Source organism: Euprymna scolopes, chromosome 11 (genome assembly GCF_053919585.1).
Source record: "Euprymna scolopes isolate OS-2025 chromosome 11, ASM5391958v1, whole genome shotgun sequence".
NCBI classification, from domain to species: Eukaryota; Metazoa; Mollusca; class Cephalopoda; order Sepiida; family Sepiolidae; genus Euprymna; species Euprymna scolopes.
The window spans coordinates 93,949,035-93,957,650 of record NC_136492.1 but is presented as its reverse complement, the minus strand read 5'-3'; positions in this window follow the sequence as shown (position 1 = coordinate 93,957,650).

Genomic DNA, 8,616 nt, shown 5'->3' with positions numbered 1-8,616 from the left:
CTTCCTAGCTCAGTCATTTTCATTTCAAAGGGAAAAGTCAAACGTTTAGATTTCGATTCTTGGTGTTAGCGCACGAGCATTTTTTTTTAACTTTTTAAATCATTTCTATATATGGGGTCCAATATAATATAATACTATATACGAAATCTGCATTAATCAAAATATTATATTTAAGTGTATTTTACAACCGGGCAATGACAGGCGGCCTGCTAGTGTGCAATAAAATTCTGCCCGAATAGCTTGATGTTCTCTGACTTTCAAAGCGACAGAAAAAACTAGATTATTCAATGCATAGATTATTAGTATTTTTATTCATTGATCATTGGCTACTTATTTCTTTTAACTTAAAGACATCACTTTCAAGTTCTGGATATTATTCCAGGATATGATGGCTAATGAATATAATGTTGCCGATGAAACAACAGCATAACGATCGGTAGATGTTAAAATTGGGTAAAATGTGATTATTTAAGAAGACGGATACAACAAGAACTTGTTTACATTAGACATTTGACGAACATGTTGTAATCAGCTACACAGGTGCTCAGTTCTGTAAAAGAAACATTTTTCATCGAATTTGCGTTTACATTTATGCATAAAATGATAATAGGGGAAAATGTTGCAGTTAGACGAGTGTTTGTTATGAGTGTTTTGCAGGAAGGCAGCGCATAGAGCACATATCCTGAAAATAACAGTAAAGCAGGGACAAACACGTAGTGTTCATACTGTAATAAATACTTTGCAAGCAAAAAGAAAAGGTCGGTTTTGAACGCAGTTTTTTCTATTAAAGAATTGTAGAACACTTAATTATCATATACTTTATATACTTTATAATTGATTAGGTATAGCCGTGTTATGTATCAGAATTTTTGAAGTTAAGGATTGATTATTTTATTATCTCTTCTGACTATGTTATTCTTAGAATTTTCTGTTGTAATTACCTACCTCATCAAACACGTGTTGGCGTCAACCTCTGAAATCTGTATGGAATTTCGAACGGAACTCTCTATTTAATCAATTGGTATAACTGACTATCTTTTCGAATCCATGAATGTACGAATAAAAATGCTAAGTTACAATTATTTCCAAGTGATAGTCTTTTGAAACTTGAAGATATAATCATTATATGGGCGAGATGTTGGTGCATATACATAGTCATCCGTACAGATTATTTTGCTACTTTAAAATTTTAATTACAATCTAGGATTATTTATTGTGATACTAATGGCGTTATTCCCGGTCCTCAAGTGTTAGGAAGTAAAAAAGAAGAAAAATAATCAAAGAAGCGGAAATAAGTTTCTAAGAAAGACAAAGGCATAACAATTTGTTCATAAAGGAGAACCAAAGAAATCGAAAGTAAGATAGTTAATCAAGGTGTGGCAATACCGAGAACAAAAGATCGGTCAATATATTTTAGAGTTAGTCTTATAACTGTCAGTGTGTTTTACAACAATCATGTACTAGTTAGAAAATCCTACCAAACGAAACTCATCTAGCTATATATATATATATATATATATATATATATATATATATATAAAGAGAGAAAAAAAGAGAGGGAGACGAGGGAGAGGCAGAAATACTAACTTGCCAGTGCGTCTGTATATAGTAAACATATGTCTATGCCCACAAGACCAAGTAATTATAAATTTATATGGTTGCAATGTGCATAGTCTCACGTCTGACAGATATGAATTTGTAATATAATTTATCAGCTTTGAATTTCTGGGCTACTAATTTTCAGAAGTAGAGCAGAATAATATTGTCGTTTGTCATTTATGAGGATTTGTTAATGCTTAGATTCGTATCAAAACTTCAAATCACAGAGTTAGACGTTCTTCTGAAATATTTAATAAATGCTCTCTAGGCCGTCGTTATGCATTTGAAATCGTTACGTTGGCACTCGTTAGGTCGATAAACTAATGACGTCTTCGTTGAGACGCATTAGCATTCGGTTAGGCGGATGCTGGAATGAGAATCGTTTTTTTTTTCAGGTAGCAATTTGCTATGGTTTTCACGCAGAGTTTGAACAGTATGTGTTCTACAATCAGTGTTGCATTGATTAGTGTAACACTTCATCCTAACTCAGATGTGGGTGGAACCCCCATGGGCTTATAACAAAATCAATGGTTTATAAACGAAAGGTTGTTTCGTCATACAATTTGAATGAGTCATGTGTAAACGAGATATTTCGTAGAAATTGTACATCTTTAGATTCACCTTATTATATCTTTATTTATCATCTCTCATCTTTTTTTTATACCTTCCATTGTGCATTAGTGTCAGTTTTATCAACAATAATGGCACACGTTATCGGGCGCATTGTATAAATACTATTAATTAGTGCAGTTTAGAACACACATACACACACTCCGTCTTTCACACTCTCTCCCTCTTTGTTTTTTTTCTTTTTTTTTTTTGTTGACAAATTATTTCAAAAATAGACGATCAAAATATTGTTAAGATTTCCACAAAAATCCGTTTTGAAACTGCTACATTAACTGCCCGTAAATTTAATCAGACAACAAATAATAATATCTAAAAAAAAATGGTTACTCGCATGTTTAAAATGCAGGATTGCATGTCGTATGCCTGCTTTAAAGCCTCTGAATTTAAAGCGAAACCAAAAGGCACACGTGGAGTATACGAGAGAATATGTTGTTTGAACTGAGCACAATGTTTATTTGAATTACATGCCCATATTTAATGTATTTGGTTCTGACGGCAAAAATTATTTATGCCATAGAACAGGTGAAAGACTCTTTTCTTAATGTGTCAAGATATTGTTATGTTTATTGGCGGTGATGTATGGTATAAATTAATCTAGAAGTTGGTCGTATCGTCTGTATACATGGTAATATCAATGCGAAGATTTACAAAAAGAATTCTTAAAAGCATGTGGTAACAAGATTACACCGTAATCTTTATGACGCTTATTTTCATGCAGAAGAATAAACTTTGCCCGCAGCCTTAGAAGGTTATGGCTTTATTTAAAGAAGAATGAATCGTCCTTTAGAAGCCATTAGAAAATGTTTGTAAGATAATTGAAGGAAGAGCGGGAAAAGAAACCCGAAAAAACAGAATCACTTGTGGGAGTTATTGAAAGACAATTGAGAGAGATATACCGTTATTTTTACAAGAAATTAATTAATTTCTGTGCTCGACAATGTAGAAAATAAGGGGATATTTATCAAATATAAAATTGTGTTTATATTTTATTCATAATCAATGTTAAAGCTATCGTTTCTTTAATTTTTTCCAGTAGTTTATTTTTTGTTTCATTTAATATCTTTTTAAAGAAACATTTATATTAACTTTTGTGGCTTTCTATAACATTTATCTTTTAATCGAAGACGTTGCAAGCCTATCTTTGTTTTATCGTTATTTCCATGGCAGGTGCTCGTCTGAACTCCAATCTCTAGTCCCCCCCCTCGCCAATCTTTTACAAAAAACACCAGTCTAGCTGAATCCACTGTAAAAAACTTCCCCCACTCTTTATCTATGCCTAAATCAAAACGTAGATTCCATGAACAAAGCTTCTTTCTTAGAACTGCACGCCCGTGGAACTCTGTTCCGTCTGCCTGCTTCCCTCCTGACTACAACTTGGATGTCTTCAAGTCCACCGTCAACAAATTCCTGATTAACCGCCCCCTTAAGTAGACACTTTAAGTATCCACACTAACGTACTGTACATACAATAACCCTTATCCCTGAGTGTTCCGGGCCTTGATAAGTGGTGACCACATTGTAAAAAAAAAATCTTTATTCGGTAAAGACCTCCCTGATAACCATGACAACCAAGTAATACACATATTTACGTGTTTGTTTTTCTGTTCCTTATACTATTGTCGTTATTGTTTATCAGTACAAATGATCAATAGATAAGTTCAACATTAATTAAATTAAAGGTGTCTTCGCTTTTTACAACAATTTCAAGAAAGAACTCATTGTCTCTAATTGAATGAATATGCCCTCATGTAAATTCTTCGTCACCTGACGGTAAAAAAACAGTTTTAAAAAGAGATACAAGCTTAAAACAGCATTAAAGATGGGAGATAAATCTAAAACATCAAATTATAAGCATTATGCACCTAGATGGTTCAATCATTAGTTATAAATAATAGGCGGTTTCATCTGAGTCTGTGTATTTATCATAAACATATGTCATTACTCACAAGGTTAAACAATTATAAATTTTAGCTGATTAATGATAATTTCAAGTTAGTGGTTACTGCGGAACAAGCTTTAAAAACAGAATATTTAAATTATCTTTGGTTCACAGAAAAGTTCTTAAAAGAGAGCTATTTTATCCTATCGTTATTTTGGAAGTCCACATAACAAAAATGTAATCGATTTTGTGGACGCGCAATTCTGATCTGAACTGACAGGCGAATCTGTTGCCAACGTCGCTGGAGAAATGGTAATTCTACTTCGAAAGTATCTCATGTCCAACTCAAGATATATATGAGCCAAATATGTTTGAAAATAGAGTAGTGTTGCTACATCTAGATAGGAGCTGATCCGGAAATCCTATCCTGCTTTTACAGAGATCAAAACCGGCTTCGAAATCTAGTAGATTATGCCTTTTTCTTTTGCCTGCAACATATCTCCCACTGAAGTTCTGTTGCAGGCCCTTCTCTACTCCATCCTTATTTTCATGACAAGTGCTCCTCAGAGCTTACAACTATAGCACTCTGCCGAACTATCACAGAAAACACTTGTCTACCAATAACCACTAATAACAATTTCTCACACTCCTTATTGGTGTATAAATCAAAATGCAAATTCCAAGACCGCATCTTCTTTCCTAAAGTTTCCCGCCTGTGGAACTTGGTTCCACCGGGCTGATTTCGAGTTGACTAAAGTATAGTCGTCTTCAAGTTCAGTGTAAACAAGTTCCAGTCGAGCCCTCCCCTTAAATGATTAAATTTTGCTCACTTTCCATCACTGACGATCACTACGCAGTTATCTGGGTTACTACCGTAGACTCATTAACCCCTGTCCTTGAGTGGCCCGACGATCCGCCTAATGATCATGACCTAATCCCAGTACGACATACTCTTTGAAAACTTTTTTTTAAAGATTTTCTGAACGGTTTGTTGGCATTTCTTTAACCTTGTTTTTGAGACTGATTGGAATTAATTTGTCAAACACGGATCTCACTTTTCTGATAACATGATTTCTACCGGTGAGCCAGTCGATGGTGTATTCAAATTCAGCGTTATGCGATAGACTTGTAAGAACTGCTATAATGCTTTGTCGCTGGATGTTCCTTGCGCTACTGCGAGCAGAATCCGATGTCTTACTTGACTGTCCTGTCGTCATTGTTGGATTTGGAGACGCTTTATTTGTTGTATTCTCTTTTAGTACATTCTCATGGGTTTCCCCGGGAGATTACTTGCTCTTCTTCAATAGAGTTTTTAAAATGATCTTTGTGAACGAATCCAACGGAGAAGATTTTGCAGCGAGGCACGTGCTGATTGTGATGGAGATCCAAGCCGAGGAGTTGGTGGCATTTTCAGGATATCAGAATATTTAGTTTAAATAGAATCTAAATCTTTTGAAGGCAGATACTCGTCGTTTATCATGATCGATGTAGACTTACGCTGTGTTGGAGATTTAGAAGTTGATGAACACTTAAGAGATGGCGAACGATTTTACTTTTTGGGATAGCTTGTTTCAGTCTTGTTTAAACCTTTGTGGCCAGTTATTTTGGAGAAATCTTTGGATTTTCTGGTGATGCTTCGAAGGACTGATTTATATAAAGCTTTGCTTAATTAAGAGTATTTGAACGTCTCTGAGATTCTCATTTTGGTGAAGTTTCGGCTGGATTTTTTATTCGGCTGGCTTTTTTATTTTCTTCTCGCTATTCGACGAAGTTAATGCACTTAAATTTGTTTGTCCACCGAAAAAAAGACCTTGGTGAATACGAGTTCTTAATGGCGTTCCGTAAACATGTCTTAAGCTTTTCCTTCTATTGGCGCAAATATCGGCCATGACAGTTTGAGAGGTATACCCCTTTATCGCATACTTTAAATCATCACGCATTCAGTGGAGTGTATCATTTAATTTGTAAGTTTTTAAATAAATGTGATAAACATTATACTTTGCCCGTTAATTATTTTCGAGTTTTACTTAATCGATAACGCATATCATCGGACGTAATAACCAGCAAAATTCTTCTCTGATTATAACGCGATTCTTTGTCATTTTTAGATGGTTGGTAGATGTTCACTTTTTAGTATGAGTTAAACGTAAACTGATCTGGCTGGAGTGATATTTTCTGACAACTTATTTAATTTTTAGAATGTGTATATGATTGACGAATCCTGACATCTGATAATTATATGGTTTTGAATAAAAGAAGTGATAATCGTAGTGATATCGTAGAACAACTTTCCTCCGCGTAAGTATGATGACGTAGAAACATGCGCACACAGTCATTAGACGTCATGATTAACAGCATCCCATAAGGAACACACGTGTTTGGTGTTATCTTGTATATATGTTAATAAACAATGAGTATCACATTGCGTTTGTTATAATAAATCACTAAACGGTGGCAGTGCAGGATACAAAAAATGAAAAAAAAAAATAGAATATTAGAAGATGTTCTTTTAAAAAAAAGTTAACAAGCCTTCGCCTGGAAAATAAAAACAAACAAAAAACAGCAACAAAATCCGCACAAAAAATAACGAAATAAACACAAAAAATGCCTTTTACAGAATAATAATAGGAAAAACAGGAAACCACAGTCATCAAATTTTTGTTTTTTAATTTGCACACGTGTTATATATTTTTATATTGACGCCATATTGAATTTATTCCTGCGTAAACATAGCTGTATTTGCTATGGCTAATAACAGCAATATTCCATCATTTAACTGGAATTCTGGAAATCTGTTAGAAGCATTTTAGTTATTTAAACAAAGATTGGGTGCCCGGCATTGCCCGGGTGTTTGGCGGTGCGTGTTGAGAGAAAAAAAAATAAAGTGGTAGTAGGCATGCAGGCTCGAACCTGTACCGCGAAGGAGGAAAAGAACCTAAAAAAAAAACGTGTCATTGCGTCTATCGCCAAACCGGAAGTAGCGAATGTTTAAATTAAGGCTAGTCAATGGAAAGGGGGGATGACTTTCGAAAACATCGGCGAAAAAGTTACCCTCTCCTTGTAGAAAAGTTCCCAGTTGAGAGTGAATGAAATAATTTTTTAATCCAATTTTTCGATATCTGTCGTCCGAAGGATTGAGCTTCAATATGATATCAATCTCGTGAAAATCAGTTGCCTGCCTCTGTCGCACTTTTTAGGCATACATACATGCATACATACATATATACATGCATATATACATAAATGTAAACAGACAGGTGAGATTTATATTATAGATTATAATAATAAAATATAAAAAAACAACAACAAGCAAATTATACTTTATTACAAGTCGGTAACGAAGGACACAACAATTCAACAAGTGGCCGCTTACGGTAAGAAAAAAGTTTTCTCCTTAAATTATTTTTGATAAGTCCATTAAACATCACAAACCTACAGAGAATTTTAGAATAAATCGTCTAAAATTAATGTACTATATACAGAAATCTGACGAGTCATTAGATGAATTTGTTAACAGATCTAGGCGGTTTATGCAGAAGTGTGTGTTGACAAAATCAGGCACCCAGCTAATATTAATAGAACTTATTATTGTCAGCACACCAATTACGGACTTCAAGAAAGAGATATAAAACGGGATAACACATTAACTCTGGAAGAATCTCTTAGCATTGGTAAAATGTTGGATGCATTTAGAACAACTAAGGGTCATTCTGAACAATACTGAGGATCGAAACATTCAATAAGAACACCAACACGTTCTAAAAAATCAAGCAATTACCTCAACTGTGATAAAAGCCATGCTGTTCGCCGTGAAGCTTTTCCTAGATTTTCATAAAAATATGACGCATGTAAAAATGAAAACCACTGGGCAGCAGTCTTTTTTATCAAACAACAAATCAATATATGTATAGGGTTCGAAGCAGAGAGAACCCAAAACCTATGCCACAACAGCAACAACAATATAGGAGGAACTAATATAAGCAATATATCCGAACAGAGGAACAAGTCGAAAACTTAACATTTGATAGAATTAAGACATTCTCTATCACTCAGAAAGATGAAGCCTTTGTATATTTGGACAGAAAACTGGCAAAGAGAAGTGGAGTTCATAGGTTACGAGTAGAAATTGGCGCAGAAGCTAAAGGAAACACACTACCAATCTTTACATTTCATAGAATGTTTCCACATAAATAAGGCACTAATCCATTTCCAGATGTAATAATAATCTGGTAGCATATAATGGCACGCGAATAAAATGTTATGGTAGCATCAATATACCACGTAAATGTGACAATTAAGTTTAGCATAACAGCACTTGCTACATTGTAGATGTAGCAAGGTCTAGCAGTTCTAGGACTGCTATCGCTAGAACAGCTTATACTTCATTACACAAACAAGAACATGCTCCATCCCACCCACGTATTCTGCAACAACACGATACGCTGCAACAGCAAAAACTGCAGAAAGGACAAATACCTCAGCACCAACAGCGACCCCTATAGTTGTCT